General features: G+C 41.1%; 1 long non-coding RNA gene across 1 annotated transcript in view; it reads left to right on the top strand.

Moving 5' to 3' along the window:
- The first annotated feature begins 3566 nt into the window (after nucleotides 1–3566).
- LOC125436539 overlaps nucleotides 3567–18895 on the top strand; it is an 88698-nt gene continuing 73369 nt past the window's right edge. The window contains exon 1 of the long non-coding RNA XR_007245070.1: nucleotides 3567–3750. This is a non-coding gene — a long non-coding RNA (uncharacterized LOC125436539). The remainder of the gene's footprint in view (nucleotides 3751–18895) is intronic.

An 18895-nucleotide genomic window follows, 5' to 3' on the forward strand; every position in this document is an offset into this window, starting at 1 on the left:
TTGGAGCTCTTCCGAAATCCTTTTGTGGTTCTCTACCAATCCCTACATAATTTGGTATCATCTGCAAACTTGGCCACCACGCTACCCACCCCTACTTCCAGGTCATTTATGAATAGGTTAAAGAGCACTGGTCCCAAAACGGATCCTTGGGGGACACCACTCCCTACATCTCTCCATTGTGAGAACTTCCCATTTACACCCACCCTTTGCTGCCTGTTTCTTAACCAGTTTTTAATCCATAGGAGGACTTCCCCTCTTATTCCTTCATTGCTGAGTTTTCTCAGCAATATAAAAATGCCAAATTCAGAAATTAACCACATGTTTTCGTTGGTTCAATTCTGTATATTCTCATTCAAACAGTAACTGACAAAAGGTGCCTTGTTGATGTGGTGTCTAGATCTTGGCTTAAGTAAGGGCTCAGCTATACAATACATGTGCTATGACCTGACTCATGCCACATGTAACCTCAGGGGAACTGGCATTCCCAAGCGCTGTGGGGATGGATAAACTCATGTGTGAAGGGAGGGAGGTCTCAGCCTTTGTCCCCCACACTGGCTGAAGCAGCCACCGGAGAAGCTGTTCTAACTGCAGCATATGGACCCCACAAACAGGACAAACAGCCCCCTGCATCTATTGCAACTTGGGAAAACAACACAGGAGGGAAGGCTGAAGCCCTCTTCTCCCCACACTGTGTTTCTGAGTCAAGCACTGGGAAGTTAATTCCTCAGTGTTATGTTTAATAGCAATCAGGGTCTTCTGTCACATATATCATCTAGTTGAGCCATTCGTTCATGCCACAGTACAAATTTAAACTTGTTTCTCTCCCATCCAAGACTGACACTGTAACTGCTACATATGCTCAGAGGTTATTTCCCTTTCCTCTCCCCATAATTTTCCTAACTTCAGCTCACACACCACACACACTGGAGCTTCTATTTGCTCCAAGGAGGAAATAATACATGTGCTATGCAGCTGTCACTTACTCAAATTACAGGAGATCTATTCATGGATCTCCTTATGTTGTGTCTAGTTTGGCCCTGAAATATGACCTGGCTCAGTTACACATAGGTCCAGACAGCAATCTGCTGTGCTTGCACATTTTTTGATCAGGGCTATATAAACAAGTGTGAATATATTTTGTATGAATTTGAAAATCACATTTAAAACTAATCAAGAAAGCAAACAAAAAAGCAAAGAAGAAATTCTGTATTACAATAGTGTAATTAGGTTTTATACACATTTTAGTATATAATTTGCTTCACAGTCCTTACAGGCTTGTTCATGATCATGCAGCTCACATCATAGCTGAGGACAAAGATAATATATTCTGGCTCTTCCATGTCAAAATTAGCACTGCATCAATAGTGTTTCTCTCTCTCTTAACATCCATTACATTCCATGTGATAGAAAGAGACCAGAAAGCATAAATATAGCTGGTTTATTATAAACCATAAGAGGAACTCACAGTAAAGATTGTAAGTGACTGCAGTCACTGGTAAGCCAGACAAGAGAAAACTCATTCCATCACCTAAGAGAAAGGTGAGCATTAGAATGAAACATATTGATGTGAATTGTTTCCAACCTGTTGGAACTAATTCCAAGCCGTATATTATAAATATGCATCATAAAGGTACAGAAAAATATTGGTTCTTGAACAGTTTGCAATCCTGAAAATTGGTAAGATCAGCAACTAGTTATGTATGTTCATTCTATGTTGTGACCCCCACCTGATGGAATGCCCTGTCTGATGAAATCAGGAAGGTTCCCATCCACCTGGCATTTTGCAAACTGTGCAAAACGGAATTATTCATCAGGGCATTTTTGCAAAGGTAATAGGGTTTTATTAAAATGATATTGATTCAGGAAGAAAGCTTAGCAAGGGGGAAAAGACTGTGGACAGTTCTGACTAATTGTATATACTGTCTGTTGCTCTATATGCTACTGTGCAATTTCTGCATTCTTAATATGTTGTAGTAATACTTATGCTATTTTTCAATTTTCAGGTTTTTTCCACACTTGATTTTAATTTCTGCATAGGGTTGATTTCCCAGAAGTATACCTTGCCTCCTGACTGCACACATTAGCTCCCCTGGAGAAAATGGCTGCAGTTTATACCCCATCTCTCTTCCCCAAACCACACTTTTCTCAGGCTCTATCTGCAAGTCTCCAGATATTTCTCAGGTTCTATTTACAAGTCTCCAGGAATGTCCTAATCTAGATTTGGCAACCCTAAATGTCATCCCATTACAGTGCTTTTTGGATGTCCCATCCTGTTGTCTGCACTGACTTACACTATGTGATCCACCTTCAGTCTCAGCAAGAGAGATGGGCAATAAACAATGCAAATAAATTAATAGATGTCCTTTCTGAATAGGGTGGAATCCCAGGCTTTCTCCAGATGTTCAGAATCAACACCCCATCAGCTTCTTTGTCAGCATGGCCAATTGGCCATGCTGGTAGGGGCTGATGGGAATTGTAGTTCCTGAACATCTGGAGAGCCGCAGGTTCCCTACCCCTGTCCTAGAAAGATTCCAGCAGAGAGAACCTATGCACATACTTTTCCCTTTCACTAAGCAGTGAAATGTGAATTTAGCTTCATATTGATGTTGCTTGATGAGGCTTATTAATTACTCTAATTCAATCATGTACACACACACAATCCTTAAAATATAGGTCATGCTTAGCAAAAACTTTTCCTTCCAGTCTGGTGAGATCTTATCAGATAATGAGGCTGAATCTCCTTCCCTAGAGAGAGGAGAGTCTCCTATATAAAAGCTACACAGAGAGAAATGAGAGCTTCTACTTATTATTTTAGGACATGCAGAAAAAAGTTCCTAATGGGTTGTGTCCATTGTTAATTTGGAATGAGAAAGTAGTGGTATGCTTAAATATAACAAGATATATCATGGTTATTTCCTTTCATGATACCTGAAAATGTTCATTGTGGCCTGCTAATTAAACGTCTTTTTGCCTTATTCCAGAATTGTTTGAACTATGAGTTCATAGCTACACTTGGTTGCTAAGTAGCGCAGGTACTGTTTAGCTTGTTGTGAGAACAGTACAAACAAACATACATTCTCTGCTTAACAAACCTCCCAAGGGGGTTTGGAGTAGGGAGTTGAGGTTTGGACGCCATTTTTTGAAATGTGAGATTTTGTGAGTTATGAGGTTGCTACTGTTTTAATGAATTTTAATATATTTTTGATTTTATTGTCATCTTATGTTGTATTGTTGTGTTGGTTTTATTGTACACCGCTCTGAGCCCTTTGGGGGGTAGGGCGGTTTATTAAATTTAAATAATAATAACAACAACAACAACAACTAGGTACTATTACCTTTAAAAAAATCAAACAAAGACTATAGAAAATCCAGGGTGAAACGTCTCAGAATGTGCAAAGGAATAACAAAACTCTTCTGTGCCCTAGCTTTATTTTTCCTGTTTTACTACCTAGAGTTTGGCAACCTTGAACTGTTACCAAGGAAATCAGAGGGTACACATTTAGGCACCTTCACTAGTGCTCACTCCTGAGCTTTCGGATCTATTTATACATATGGGGAAAGAAGGGCCTTGGCACTTCTAGGTTGGAATGGAGGAAGAAAACATGAAGCAGAATGTAGGCTGTAAGGCGGAAGACTCAGAAAGAAGAGTTCTGAGGCAAGAGAGCCTGAAAGAGAAGAAAAGGGTCTTATAACACATGCTGCCAAGTCTTTAATGTGAACAGCCTCTGGATGCCCAGGTGCAACTATGAGGTAATGAAATAAATTTAAGCAGTCTATTGGTTTTAAAACTCTACCTTTAAGCACTTTGTGAGTTTTCTGTTCTTATGGTATGAGAATCCTCACTGGGTGTTAGCCTCAGGGGGCATTATTAATAGACTAATTGACATTGAGTACATGAGAGTGCTCTGCTTTTGTTATTTAATTCATCTGCATTATACTTTCAGGATTGCTTTAAATATGTGGGAATGGCTATTAATTGTTCCTATGCAGTGATCCTCCTTAATGTTTTGTGTTTTTGTGTCTACTCACAAAACAACCTTTCAGACTGAGAGATTTCACAACTCCCTTTTCACCTCACAGTGAGTCAGCACTTATTTTTTGTTTATTTCCTCCAAGTGTTAATTAAAGTTCCCCTGGCAAGTCCTCAAGATAGTATCTCATGTTATGCTATACCAGCATCTTCACAGGATACTTGGGTAATGAAGCCCAGTACCATTAACAGAGAACCCATTGTGGAGCAAGATCACATAACTTACAGGGACAAAGGCCATGTAGCACAGGAATTGTAGTAAGGAGGGAAATTAGATGAGATAAAGTAGAAAAGGTGGCTGGATCCAACCCATGGTAAAAATTGGATAAATTATTATTACACTGGTCTGTTTCATTGGCAGGTTTGGGCATAGTTGTAAAACTCCAGATTTTATGAGTGGGCAAATAGAGCAATGTCAGATTTACACAACCTGTTTGGGAACAACTTTCTCATCTGTAAAAACTTGCTAATCCGAATGAACCCTCCGCTTTCCCTAATCCTCTGACTACTTGAAATGTTAAGTATGTTACAATTAAAAATTTCCATGCAGCATTTTTAATTTGTCAAAAGCGGGTGGCTTATGTGATGCTGTACTCTGCATTTGGTTGTGCCTATAAAAAGCATAATTGTACATTGCAGAAGCCAGTTGGAGTATTTTTGTTTATACTAGCATGTAATGCTGCCTACGTAAAAGATAATGCTGCTTTAGAAGATCACTGACTGCCCTAGGCACAAACTGTGACCTATTTCAGACTGCTGTGCACTATAGAAGTATGCAGGAATTTGCAGCCTAGATGTTTGAGAAAGGTTTAGCAATCTGCTGGATACGGTGGAATAACATTGGGAGAACATTGGGAGAAATGCTGATAGTGTTTGATAAAACAAAATTAAAGAAATGCGTATTCTTTAAATAGGCCTCAGTATTCCCAGAAGAGTAAACCCCACATGTGTGCCATTGTTGTAAGTGTGTGCATGTGTGTGTTTCTCTCAGGAATTTATTATGCTCATAATGTGAGGATGTTTGGAATTACATGCCGCATCAGTCTAAACCAATTGAGTTCAATGGATTTTGAGTGTAGTTCTTAGGATTGCACTGTAATTGGCTTTAAAAAGTGAACTCTTATCAAGGTCTGACTCACATTATTAATTTATGAAGTGAAAATATCAAACACTGACTCCAAGAGCTCTATGTGAGTGGGTATTATTCAGGGTTTGGGCTGATGATTCTTGTACTGTAACACCATCAACACGAGGAGTGCATCCTAAAAACACAATGTTTTAAGCCACTGTCCCTTGTCTTGACAATCATTCCTGGCAAGCTCTGCTATTCACATTGGCCTTCGTGCCATTGGTATACAAATAAACGTGTTGTAGTGTGGCACACTGTAATCCTCTGAACTTTTAAAAACAAAAACACAGTATTTAATTTCCCCCTCTCTTGGGCTCATATTCCTTTCTTGTTGCACCTGTAAGAACAAAAGCTTCCAAAATGAAAATTATTCTCAAAGACAGGATAAATTATATATATGTTTCTTAGCAAAAGGCATAATGTGTCATTGCGAATACAGGCACTATAAAATTTGTGTCTGTATAATTACACTTTTATATATTAATTTGAGGCACATTGAAGAAAGTGATTCTCTTTTCTCTGACTTCTGTGCACTTCAGTTTCAGTGTACATAATACGCACCCAAAGAACAATTTAGAGGCAATAAATGCTTGTTTATTCCCACTGAACCGTCCATAAGGCAACTTTACTGTGTCACATAACCCCAGGGTCATTTTATATATTTGCTTATGAGACAGAGGGGACCATTTTGTCATTGCAATGGCAGACTTTTAGTCTACATATGTACCTCCCAAAACAAGCTTGCCACCTTTGTGCATGTTGAGAACTTTATAAAAGAATAATTGCTTCATGGATGCTTAGTTGCCCACTTCTTTGTACTGTGGTTCGATTGAGACTTCCGTAACTGGAGCTCCCAAATTTCTCAAAAGTGTTTTTATCAAGCTCGTGAAGACCCAGTTCTGTGTGGGACTGCAACACAAGATGGGCTGTTGTTTGATTTTGAAAAGGCCAACTCCTTCAGCCATGAAAGAGTTAATTTGCTGTTTGTTTGCTGTAACCAGATGGTTAAATTGGCTTATAACAAATAAGGCCTCAAGTGTTAGGGTCCTTTGTAGAATGTAAGTGTCTCTTGCGTAATTAGTAAAATGCTTGCTTGATGATTGGTTATCAGTGAAGAGGTGTTAAAGTCAGGTATGCAGAAACCTGCCTGAAGGAAGAAATGGGAAAAGTTTATTTCCTTTTGTTCCCCAGCCGCTTTCACTTCTTGTCTTCTAACTCCCTAGTCAAGATATAGCTTAGATAGTAAAAAAATTATTTATTATGTTTATCCATGTATACCCTTCCAATCTAGTTATTCAATAAAATCTCTTTATATAAACTCATTCACAGTAGTCTGTTCTGCACTGCACTAAAAAGACATCTGTGGGACATCTTAAAAAGAGGAGACTTCTTCTTTTCACTCTGCAGACCCAAAATAAGATGTCTGGGGAACATCTTTAAAAAAGGCAGCTGCTGGTTTGGTTCCAAACAGTAAAGGCATCAGAGGGAAAAAGAGGCTGTTTCCAGCTCAACTGTTTTCTTCTCTGGTCAGTTTCACTCTCTGCTTGTGCCCAACATTTTGTGTGCTGCTTGAAATGATTCTCCCTGCCTCTATTTGCTGAAGGTTGCCCCAGGATGTTTGCTCAGCAGGCTTCAATCCTGGGCACCTTTTTAGCCCAAAAAGTGCATAGGTGTACTCAGCTCATTCTGCTGATTCCGGCAATATATAGTTTTCCTAAAAAAAAAATTTGGAAGAGCTATCTTTGTAGCTATGCAGACATGCATAATAGAATCTTAGCCACTCAGAGGACTGCTGTACATTCCATTAAGAAGCGTTTGGCAGACTTACCCTCTGTGGACTGTCTTAGTTTTCTGTGCAGTAAGAAAAAACTGATGGTCCATGGAGGGCAGGTCTACCCAATGCTTCTCATTGCGAAGTGAAGCAGTCCTCTGAGTGACTAAGATTCTCATGTCTGAGTATCTACGAAGATAACTCTGCAAAAATAGAAGAAAAAGTATATATTGCCAAAATTGGCAGAACGAGCGAAGTACAACTATGTACTTTTTGGGCTAAGAAGGTGGCCAGGATGGGAGCCTGCAGAGCAAACGTCCTGGGGCAACTTTCACCAGATGGAGGCAGAGTGAATCCCTTCAGCAACACACAAAATGTTGGGAGCAAGCAGAGGGTGAAACTGACCAGTGAAATGGTTGGGCGGGAAAAATAGAGAATTCTGCACAGCCAGGCAGGGGACGTCTTGCAGGTACTTCAAGGGGAAAAAAAGGTGCACTTTGAAACATTTTTGAAAAAAAATATGCCTTGAGCTGAAATAAGGCATCCCAAGGACGTCAGGAAAAAAGTTGTGCAGAATTCCTTCCCAATATGTCTTTTTTAAAGGTTCTCAGAATGGACCAGTGTCTCGCTTCTGTCTGCTGCACACTTTGCTGTATATGAATTATGATTATTGATATTTATCCCAACAGCTATAAACCACCACCCTTGTACCATTTTCTTGACCTAAACATTGTGAAAGATGCTCTCCTTTCCTTTGTCTGACATTTGTCAGCTTTAGGACCATGATCTAGAGATTGTCTTTTGCTCTGCTGTCTGCTACACAGCCTTTGTTTTGAAAAAACCTCAAGGGAATGACATAATGCAACAAATAATCTCCGGATCTCAGAGCTTTCACAGCTAAGCACTTCTGATGAGTCACTGCTAGCAAGACAAGCAAATGGTGTGTGCAGGGACATGATTTAATGATGGGAATGACGGTGGAGATTTCTATTCAGGAGAACACTTTCTCTGTTGTCTTTGCCAGTGCCTTTTACAAATGGCTGATTTCAGCAAATCTTTCATTCTGCAGCGTGTGGTTGGCTGCAATCTTGATGTGTTCATATTACACAGCCTTGATACCAAATCCAAGGTCATCTCGAAGCAGAAACACAGAGACAAACATCTAATCTGTCAGACATTATCTGAGCAAAAGATTTAATGAATTGTGCTCTAAATAGCTTATACGGATCACTATTGTACAGAGAATCTTTCCACTATTCCACTGCATCTCATTAAGGGCATTAAAACAATCCTTCCCCCCTACAGTTCAAGAATGGTAATAATGCTATTAAAGGTATTTTTTCCAAAGTGAATGGTCCAAGTACTGGGATGTGCCTTCCTTATGGCCCCCCAAAATGAGAGTTTTAATAAATTGCAGTGTTTATTGGAAAGTTTTCAGCCAGTTCTTTATTGGCATAAGACACAGAAACAAAACAAATTGTAGAAAATATAATGAAATTGTCATAACATTTGGGAATTACATGTATGGGAGAATATCAGGACAAAAAAATTGAAGTTTACTTCCAGTGTTAATTTTAATTTTTGTTCAAAATGTTCTATTGCTGAAATTTATACTCTTCCAGATTAAAAATTATGAATAAAAATATTTCAGATGTATGTTGGAGGTATAAACAATACATAGGTTAATTGGTACTCATGTGGTGGAGGTGTGAAATGGTTAAGAAATGGAAGTTTATATATGAATGAAATCAATATTATTTCAGGTACAAACCTGAAATATTTCTGTTGACTATTTAAGACCCATTGATGAATAAAAAAAATGGAAAGACTAATTCTTTATATCATTACAACAGCAAGAATACTTCTGGCAATGAAATGGAAATCCTCTCAAATTTTTACAACAAATGATTGGTTGCACAAACTGGTAGAATATGCAAACATAGATAAATTAATGGTGGCAATTTAATATCGTAATCTCTATACATTTGTGGAGGACTGGGAATCATTGGTGAACTTTCTCAAGGAAAAAGAAGAATATAGATTTATGTCGGGAATACATTAACTTTTAAGAGCTTGGGTATTCATGGAGATTGTATTGTTATTTAATTTGTCATTTATTTTTTCTTGGTGCATGAAAGTGGTTAATTTCTTTGCTGTAACTGTATGTGGATAAGGATAAAATAATTTCTAGGTGGGAGTCATCCAATTTGGATCAAATCTTAATTATAGGTATATTTTGTATTGTGTATTGTCAGCATTTTTGACAAATTATCTGTACTGATTAAGAAATAGTACAAAAGCAAAAAAATAAAAAGGAAAAGGAAAAGAAAAGAAAAGTTTTCATCAAGTTCTGAATGTCTTAGATCTCAGTAAGGATAGTTTTAATTGTTTTTTTCTTTATCATTTGTTTTTCTGTTTAGTTATCTACCTCCCTCTTCTTTGTGAAACATGCATAGAACTACAACCTTTCTCACCAGAAATTGACTTCAAATACCTCTCATTTTCTCTACTGCAGAGGCAGAATTGGGAGTTGGCTCTTGGGTTCTCTTACTCCCCAATCTAGCACCAAGGAAGCAAAATGGGTCAAACCACTGTAAGAAAGGCTGAACTTGAATGTGGCAGTAGATCAAAATGGGCTTTGACCATTCAGATCTGCAGCCTTGAAAGAGAACCTCCATTTGTGAAGCACATAATCTCATACTTGTACTGAAGATGAAGAATACTATTAATGTTGGCTAATGGTTGGCTAATCTGTTCCATGTTTTGCATAGACACCAAGGATTGCTTTGGAAAGCAAAACTAGAAAGCGAAGGAGCTGAGAAATTAACAGCGCAATCCAGTCCTGGAGGTGACCAAGAATAGCACCACTGCTGCCTCCAGAGGGCTTTCAGGCGGCACAGGGAGGCAGAAGAAATAAAAAGCCTCCAAAACCACTTGAAATCCTCCATGGGGAAAACAGGATTACACTACCCAAAAAGGTGGCATAAGTCCATCCTCCCCGCTACTGGTGTTTCTGGGGTGAAAACCTTGTGGGAGCTGACTATCTCCCTCCCGATTTGCCCTTCAAACCCATGCTGCCTCCAACAGCCATTCTGCTCCCCCCACAAATCTGGATTGTTTCCAAGTTTCTTCAAGACACAAAATCCTTCTCCCAGTTTCCTAGGACCAACCCCTCTGACAAGCCTCCAATTCCCATGGTTTCCTACACTAATCCCTCTAGAGCTAAGGATGTTAGGAGTGGACAACCTTATAGCTTAAAGGAACTGACTTCTTGTATCAGCTCTGTGGGGAACCTGAAGGGATAACTTCAAAAGAAGGGACAACAGCTACTGGGGGCTTGGAATGGCTGACTTCTTTAGTATGAGACTAGAGCAGCCCATCCATTCCTAAGGCTACTAAGAGTACAGTCCTGTACCTAGCTACTCGGGGTACTTACCTCTGAGTAAATGTGCACTGTATGTAAATATGGTTGCAAACTGCATCTTGCAAAATACCTGGAGATTTGTGAGCAGTGCTAGCAGGGGGTAGAGTTTAGGATGAGAATGGGATCTTATCCTGCAAATCCCCCACCCTGCAAATCCCCCATTTCCTCCAGGGAAACTGATCTCTGTAGACTGGACATCTGTTATAATTCTGGTAGAACTGCAAAGCCCTCCCGGAAGTTGCTAATCATTGCTATAAATGAGAACTTCATAGATAGCTGAAGATGGTGGTTTAATATGTATCATGTATACCATGGCCTCCTTGCATTTTTTTTGTCTTCTTGCAAAGTCTTTTTACTTCTGTTTTTTGATAGTATTCTATTCTATTAATACCGGATAGTATTTAATTTTTTTCCGGATAGTATCTAATTTTTTTCAATTTACCAAATCAAGAATTTTAAGAAAGACTTTCTATCTATATAAAAGGCAAGGAATATTGACCACTTTTTAAAGAGCTGTGCAGGTGCACCAGTGGAAGGGGTAGGCTGTGCTGATGCAAGCATGTGTAAGGCATATTGGCAATGACTCACAGTTTTCTAGAGCCCATTATATTTTTCACACAATGGGCTTTATTGCTGATATAAGGTATAATGGCTCTCTTTTAGGGCAGGAATATCTGTCTAGATGAAATCTCTCACTCGTAGTTAGTATTTTGTCCTGAGATGCATATTTTTGGACTCTGTGTTAAACAGAATCCTGATCAACTGAAGAATTTTTATCTAGGAAATGACTGCATAATCAATCCTCAGCAGAAACAGGAAACTCTACAGACTGCAGGAGGAGGAAAGAGCAAGAACACAGTCCCTTGTTAAAGCATTTTTTTCATAGAGGTGAAAGATATTAGCATCAAATCTCTGCCTGCCATATTTCTAATTTTGTCTTTCTCTATGTTTTTTTTTCATCCTGCATCTCTTCCATGTGTTTTTGCTTCTGTACCCCTGGTTCTCTGAAGCTTTTTGTAAGGGTCTGTTACTCCAGTCAATAACAAGTCTCAGGAATGGTTCAAGAGCTTTATTAGAACTGTGTCAGCCCAACGGCCAGATAGCCGAAACTGGGGTTTGGCTCTCTGGCCCCTGGTATATACCTGTAGGTTACAGTTTGACTCAACCCATAATTCCCCCACCCTCGCATTCCCATAATATCAGCATGTGATAGGACAGTGAGAAAGAGACATTGTTTTTGGGACAGGCAGTTTACTCCCTCAGGAAGGCTGATAAGGAGAAACAGTTAAGCACTATTGAGCTAGTTAATTGCAAGCAAGAGGAGGCCCTATGGTCTTGGGCAATGATAATAGCTGGGCCATCTGCACCAAGGTGGTGTATGTGCGAGCTGCCAGGCCAGACACTTTTTTTAGTTTGATCTTTTGTTAGCTAAGCCTTTTTCTCCCAACATCACCTCCTTATTCCCCTCTCTCCTTGCTGCACTTCTTGTTCCTCATACCCCACCCTTCCCAGTGTCTTTTTCACTTTCCATTCTATTTAAGTTTTTTTGAAAAAAATAAAGTTAAGGTAGATATTTGGGTAGGGTAATTGTTGATGGGAAAATTCCAACTTTGAAATGTAAGAGTGAGCCATGCTAGTCTAATAATGTGTCTGTGTAAATGTTCTGATTAAGTTACAAAAGCAGGCACAATAGTGAAAACAAGCTCATGATGATATTGGGACCTCACCATTTACTCTGGTACCATTTTCTATGTGTTCATTAACTGATCAAATCTGGAGAATATCCTCTTTCCAGATTTGCCTTCCAGCTCTTCTGGTGGGAGAGCTCTTTTGTTATTGCAGCACTACTTAAAAGATGTCATGGGCAAACAGTTGTACATTGTGAACCATTCAGCTATTACTTCAGAATCTTTGTTCCCCAACCTATACAGTAATCAGGCTACAGTAGTGATAGGCTCTGAAGAGATGCTGGGTCTTTTGCTTCCCATTCCTTCCCTCTACATTCTTGAAATATGTTTCTTAGCTACGTACATTTCTAGGTTCACTGCTTGTATAAAAATGTCAGATTTATATTCTAAACAAACAAATTAAGGGAAACCAAATAAATATACAAAAGTTTCTATTAGATGTGCCTTTAAATTATTGTTAGATATAATATGTATATTAGCAAATAAGTGTAGAAACTGTTTCCTTGAAGATTTCCTAGCAAGCAGATTGTTTCTGGGAAGTGACCTCTGGAGAAAATAATCTCTGAGCTCCTAGACAGTAAACAACCCAGACCCATGGGCCCTGGGAAATCTGAATAAGATCTAAGTGAAAGATAGTAAATGCCCATGAGGATGTATACATTTTGCAACTAAAATTTTCAATACCCACAGAGTGCAATTCTAAGTAGGGGTATGCCCTTCTGAGTCAATTGAATTCAATTGAAGGCTTAGAAAAGTGTAACTCTATTTAGGATGGCACTGTAAACCATTTATAGGTTTTCTGGTTTAATAGTTTGACCTTACTAGACACTGTGCAAAAAGTGTAGCTCACCAGAATTGGGACAAATGTGCTATATGAGGCCAACATGGCTCTTAAGGTGGGGAAAGTATTCATGGTTCAAGCTCATGGCCACTAGCTATTTAATGTAAGCTTCTTTTGCTTTAGAAATGAGTACTGGTTTACCTGTTGGCCTAGGGATAAATCATTTTGTTATGTTATGTTAAATTTAATTTATATACCGCCCTCCCCCGGAGGTCTTAAGATGTCTTAAGGGGCTTAAATAGGGTTACCAGAAAGGAATGGTTTTTTCATAGTTCCACTGAGTTGGACAGGTCTAGAGACTTTACATCTCATATGATAATCTGAAGGATTTAGGCAAGAATTAGTCCAGGGTGGGAATGTTCATGTTCATATTGACCTTATGCAGCAGAAACTCCAGTTTTAGTAGCATTATAATCTATGGTACCATCCAATCTACTGATTGCCCTAGATGCATGGTATGAATCTCCCATGTGCAAGTCCATACTTGCCTTTTTGAGAATAAGAAAAAAGTGTCTGCTCTAAAGATTTGACCTCAGTGAGCCCCATCATCTCCATTCTGGACTAAGGATGACTTCCTCTGCAATCCTACAGTCCATACAGTTTTCTCCCTGAACATGTGCTCTTCCTGTACATGTATCCCTGAATTACCTGTGCTCAGTGTCTTTTGTGCACAAGAATTAGGGACCAAAACTATAACTGGGGCTGCTTTACCCAGTGGGCAAAAGGTTACCCTGAGCCCGCCAAGAAACATCCTACCACCAGACTTGTAGTAGTCCACCCTTTTTTAGTTCTGTGTGAGTAGGTATGCTCGCTAATGACAAAAAGGGGGTATAAAAAAGAGGAGTCTGCAAACTGGCTGGAGAGAAAATAGGCAGAAGGATGTGGGGAGGACATTTACAGCAGGAAATGGGTCTTGCTCCATCTGAACGTGATGCTAGTTGCTAACATGGGAACTGTGCACTATGCCTAAAAGAAGAGGAGTTATTTTCAGTGTATTTTTCTTTGGCATCATACTTCTGCAGAATTTGGTATAACAGTGAAATAAATCTGCAGCTGAAGGGCAGGAAAGATATTTTTACTTGAAATGCTTTAACTTAAGAAAGGGTGAGCAATGGGGGAAAATAGTTTCTACTTAGCCTTGGGCACACCTGTTCCTTAACATGGGCCTGAATGTAACACAAATTGAAAGAAAGAATAATCTAATCCAGTGATTCCCAGCATAGCAATGCCATGCATGTCATGGTAATTGACCATGTGTTTCCTAGTGCCAATTTTATTCTCCCTCAAAGCAAAGAGCCAGCCCTGGTTTTCCTTCACAACACATTATTGCTATCTGAGGTTATTAAGAATAAATATTCTGGTCTTAGAGAACTTTCATAACTCTCTCCCATCTAGGGAGAGTACTATAAAATTGAAGTACTGCTTGGTAAATCAAAATTTCTCCTTACTATGCAATAAAAATACCCACAATCCAAGGAAGATTAAATAATTAAATCAAGTGCATTTATTTTGTTTTTGGTCTCTGACCTGACATAACTGACTTTGGGCCATGTTTTTGGACTTACTAGCAGATGAAAACGTGCTCAGTTAAAATTATCTGCTGCTGAAGCAGCCAATTTACTGACACTGTTGCAAAACACCTCCTAACAAAGGAATATTGACCTCCAAGCTAGTTTCTGTTCTCTGCTGTGTATTCAAAAGATATAGCCAGCCTCTACTGTAAGCTGGTGGCACTGATTCCTAACCAAGGACAGATTTCTTCTTAACTGACTGTCATCACTTATGTCTGCTAAGGATAGAAATGGTTCAGCTGAAGGCAGTTAAAACACACACATTCACCTGTTATCGTTTTTGGGCAATCCTGACTGAGAATACAACAAAATCAGTACAGGTCTCTAGTAAATTCACCTAACTGATTGCAGCAATATGAAATTATAAGCAGTTTATCAGTGATAAGGCACAGAAACTTGAAACAAATTACCTAACACTTTGTTAGGACTTGACAGTTAGATCACCAAAATCTACTTGACAGCTTGGCTGATGCAATACTCTACCTTTCACCTAGTTTCAGTGGGTGATGCAACCATGACTAAGCACATCTAGTGTGATTGCATCACTGCTCCCTGATTGGTTGAATGTCTCTATATGTATGCACAGAACAGTTTGGTCTATGCGTGCTTTGGTTATACAGTTGCTGCGCTGCACTCTGTCAGACTGTTTTGTGACTTTAGAAACAAGGAATAAAACCCTTCTGTTCTTTGAAGTGAACAACGCCTGGGTTCCTGTGTTTTCTTTTCCTTAACTGCTTCTGCTGTTACCACGACCGCTGCTGGGTGGCTCCTTCTCACACTTTTCAAGCAAGTATTTAATAAGCTAAATCTGATATAATTCTAACTAGGTTCTGGGGAAGAGATAAGATGAAATTTTCAAATGAAAATGTCAGTGTCTATATACATGTTCTCCTTTTTGAAAAATCCATCGTGCTTAATATTAGTCACATGCCCAATATTTCCATGTATATATGAATTGTCATTTTTACAGCATATCAGCCTTTCTAGAAAACTGTCATTATTCAGTTAAAAATAGCATGAGTGGGCCCTGTACCAAAATAGCAGATAAGCGAGTGATGGTATACCATCTAACTACATGTGTGCATTAAACACCTGGATTTCCATTCAAGAATGAATCACCATCAACTGCTCAGGAGTGGGGTCCCCGACCTTTTTTGACCCTGTAGGCACATTTGGAATTTTGATAGGTGGTGTTCAGCACCAATTCCAAAAGGCAGAGCCAAACCCAAAATAGCTGCCACAGGAAGCAGAGAAGGGGAAAGAGTAATAAAAAGAAATGAAGGAAAGTCCATGGAAGGAGGAAGAAGGAGACTGGGCAATAAAAGGAAAGAAAGCCTAAAGTGGGGAATGGAACCACATACTGACTAAGGAAATCCCAGAGGCTAATTGCAGTTGCTATTGCAACCAAGCAAAACCTTTTCATTTGTAAAAGCAGCCAGTAACAAGCGTTGCCTTACAATGGCTCTGCCCATTTTGTGAAAAGCTTGGCTGGTACCAAGGGAAGTTCAGGTGAATGCCATGATGCCCATGGGTGTTGCGTTGTAGACAGGAGTGTAAGTGTATCCCTGTCCAATCATGACAGTTTAAGGATGGGACAGGGGTGGGTGAGAACCCTGCAGAATCTGATCCCACCAGCCTGAGCTCCTGTTGCCTCCAGCAGTTGCCATCAGCTGCTGCCAAGAAGTCTGTCCCTTGATCTCCAGTACACGGTCCATGCTCATGGAAACTCTACACCTCTCTTACAGCCAAGAAACATGAAAGCCCATACTTAATATTTATTATATAAATTCATATATAAATGGGCCTTGGTTTTCATTTTAGCATTAGGCACTTCTGATGCCTGCTTGGCTGCCTTTTCCACCCACCTCCACGGTTTGGCATTGGGCAGGCAAGTCCCATCTCCCTCCCTCTCTTCCTCCCTCCCACCCTCCCTCTGCCTGGCTGCCCAATGGCTGAACTAGGTTGGGAAGCAGGTTCCTCTGAAGAGGGCACTTCCCTCTGTCTCCTCTCCCCCTACTCTGAGTGTTCCGAAAGTAACATGCCATCTCACCTTCTGTTGCAGGAGGTGAGCCACAGATTCCTTTGCCCCTTGTGCCACAGGCCTGCAAGGAGAGCTCTACTTTCCCTCCCTCTGGTAGATTCCCACTTTTACAGGAGAGGAGATCCAGTGAGGCACACAACCAACTGCAGGCCAGAGCAGGGCTTAGACCCAACTGGCAGCCTGTTCCCAGACCAACCCTCTAACTACTTGCTCTTCTGGCTGGCTGGGGTGCTCTTGCCAGCAAGTTGCCCTGAAGGCTGTGGCTCCCCCTGCTTTTGCCCTGCCCACGAAGAAAACCGGGGCTAGTTGTCACAAACAGGTACAGATCCAACCCCCCTGCTCCTTTGGCAACTGGACAAGGAGGGGGGCTTTGCAGCCTCTGGCTATTTTAGCACACCGAAATTGCCCCTCTGTTGGTACAGGGAATGCCCTGATGCAGTCAAGAGTTTCGCAAAGCCCTTGGTGCTGCCACATGGCTGCCACGTTTCTGCCCCAGAGCCGCCCCGTGGGAATGGCTTTGCTCCACGAATTTCCTGAACCACAAAGGTTGAGGTCCTTTTGAAATGCCCCTTTGTTGCACCGGAGGCTTCCACTGGCATGCAAAAGTCCTCCATAGCATAAACAGGACCAGTTTTCCCACGTCACCGCTCTGGCCCACCCCACCAATGGACAGGGGCTGAAAAATGGCACCCTCCCCCCTTGCAGTGAAAAAAAACGGAGGGAGAAACCTTGGTTTTTATGAAGGAGGGAGATGTCTGGGCAGAAAAGTGGCATGTGCAGGTGCCACGAACAGGAGGGCGGCGATTTGCTCACACACACAAGGGTTCCAGATTGATATTTTAGATGAAGGGGGGTGGAGCACCTGATTTGTCATGTACAAATAAAATAGTGAAAGTGAGGGAGGGGGAATGGGGTGAGATTCAGCCAATCCGAATGCAGGAAATGGAGGCTGCTCGCACATGTGTGAAAGAGAATCCGGAAGAGCTTGCGGTGCTTAAGCTGTGCTTATGGGAAAGCCCCAGGCTTGTGGGAAATTATTCGAGGCTTCCCTCACTGGCCCTGACTCGAGCGAAGGACAAAGTGGCCACTTCAAAAACAGATCAACTTCAAAGGGGCACCTGAATTTATTTAGAAGCTGCTCCTGTGGGGTCCTCTTGCCCAGTGGTGGCAATGGTAGCATACTTGGCTCTCTGGCTGGCTGGCCCAGGCCCCCTTCTTATGCACAGGGATGGGTTGGTATTGTCAAGGTTCCAGTTTGCGGTAGTGCTGCAGCAGTGTATAGGGGCTTTAGGGATGCCTGCCAAGGAGTTTGGCCTACACTCATTCCGGATAGGAGCAGCCACGTCTGCAGTGCAAGCTGGCTTTTCTGCAGTGCAAGCTGGTGCATTTTCAGCCTGATGGAGTCCACCTGTCCAATTAGGGATGGACATTTGGCTACATGCCCTAAGGCTCGCTCTATTGCAGTGGCTAAATGGCACACAATAGGCTGGTGGCTCCGGGCTCGGGAAGCTGGGGTGGGAGCTGTTAGTATCAGCTCAGTGGCGGTTTGGGGCATAGGAGCACATCTGTATTGGGAAGGCAGTGTTTGCATGCTGGACCTTCCCTCGGTTGGGGGCCTTAATATGAGGTCTGGGGGTAGGGGAGAGCTTGATGGCATAGACCGTGGAGGCTGTTTCGAGCTCACTGCCCCTGGCAAGTAGGGTTGTCACTAAATCGGTATGCGCCCAAGTGGCACCTAATAACTTTCTGTCCCAATCCCATGGGGGACGGAGCCGGGTTCAGCATCATTGCTGCCCAAAGGGCCGGGGTCAGGATGTGCCCTTATGCTCGCCCAGCTTCCTATGTTCTGATTAATAAACAGGCTGTGGCCAATTCTTATTTCAACTAAGAATATGTCAGTGGTCAATGGTGAGTGATCATCCACACATCTGCAAACAAAATAAATGGTAAAAAAAGACCCAACTCCAAAGATCTGAGAGAATAGCAACTACTCTGGATTCCATAGTGATCCTTCTGACTGGATCTACTTGTCTTGGCTGGAGTGGTCCTCTTTGAAGCAGTTTAAGAGCTTGCGGGTGCTTATTGACTCACTCTTGCTGTTTGAAAAGCAGGTTGGTGTAGTGACCAAGAACACCTTCTATTAGTTGCATCTGGTTTGCCAATTCTCTCCTTCTTCAAACTCAGCTAATCCAGCTGGGCTAATCCATGTTTTTGTAATCTTTGGAAGCAGTCAATTAAAACACTCTGGTATCAATCCCCTCCCTGCCTCCTGAACATACTTTGGTCACATAATGAGAAGACAAGAAAAAGACAATAATGCTAAGAAAGGTTGAAGGCAGCAGGAAAAGAGAAAGGCCCAACATGAAGTGGATTGACTGTATAATCGAAACTGTGGCCCTC

Source organism: Sphaerodactylus townsendi, linkage group LG07 (genome assembly GCF_021028975.2).
Source record: "Sphaerodactylus townsendi isolate TG3544 linkage group LG07, MPM_Stown_v2.3, whole genome shotgun sequence".
Lineage (NCBI taxonomy): Eukaryota > Metazoa > Chordata > Lepidosauria > Squamata > Sphaerodactylidae > Sphaerodactylus > Sphaerodactylus townsendi.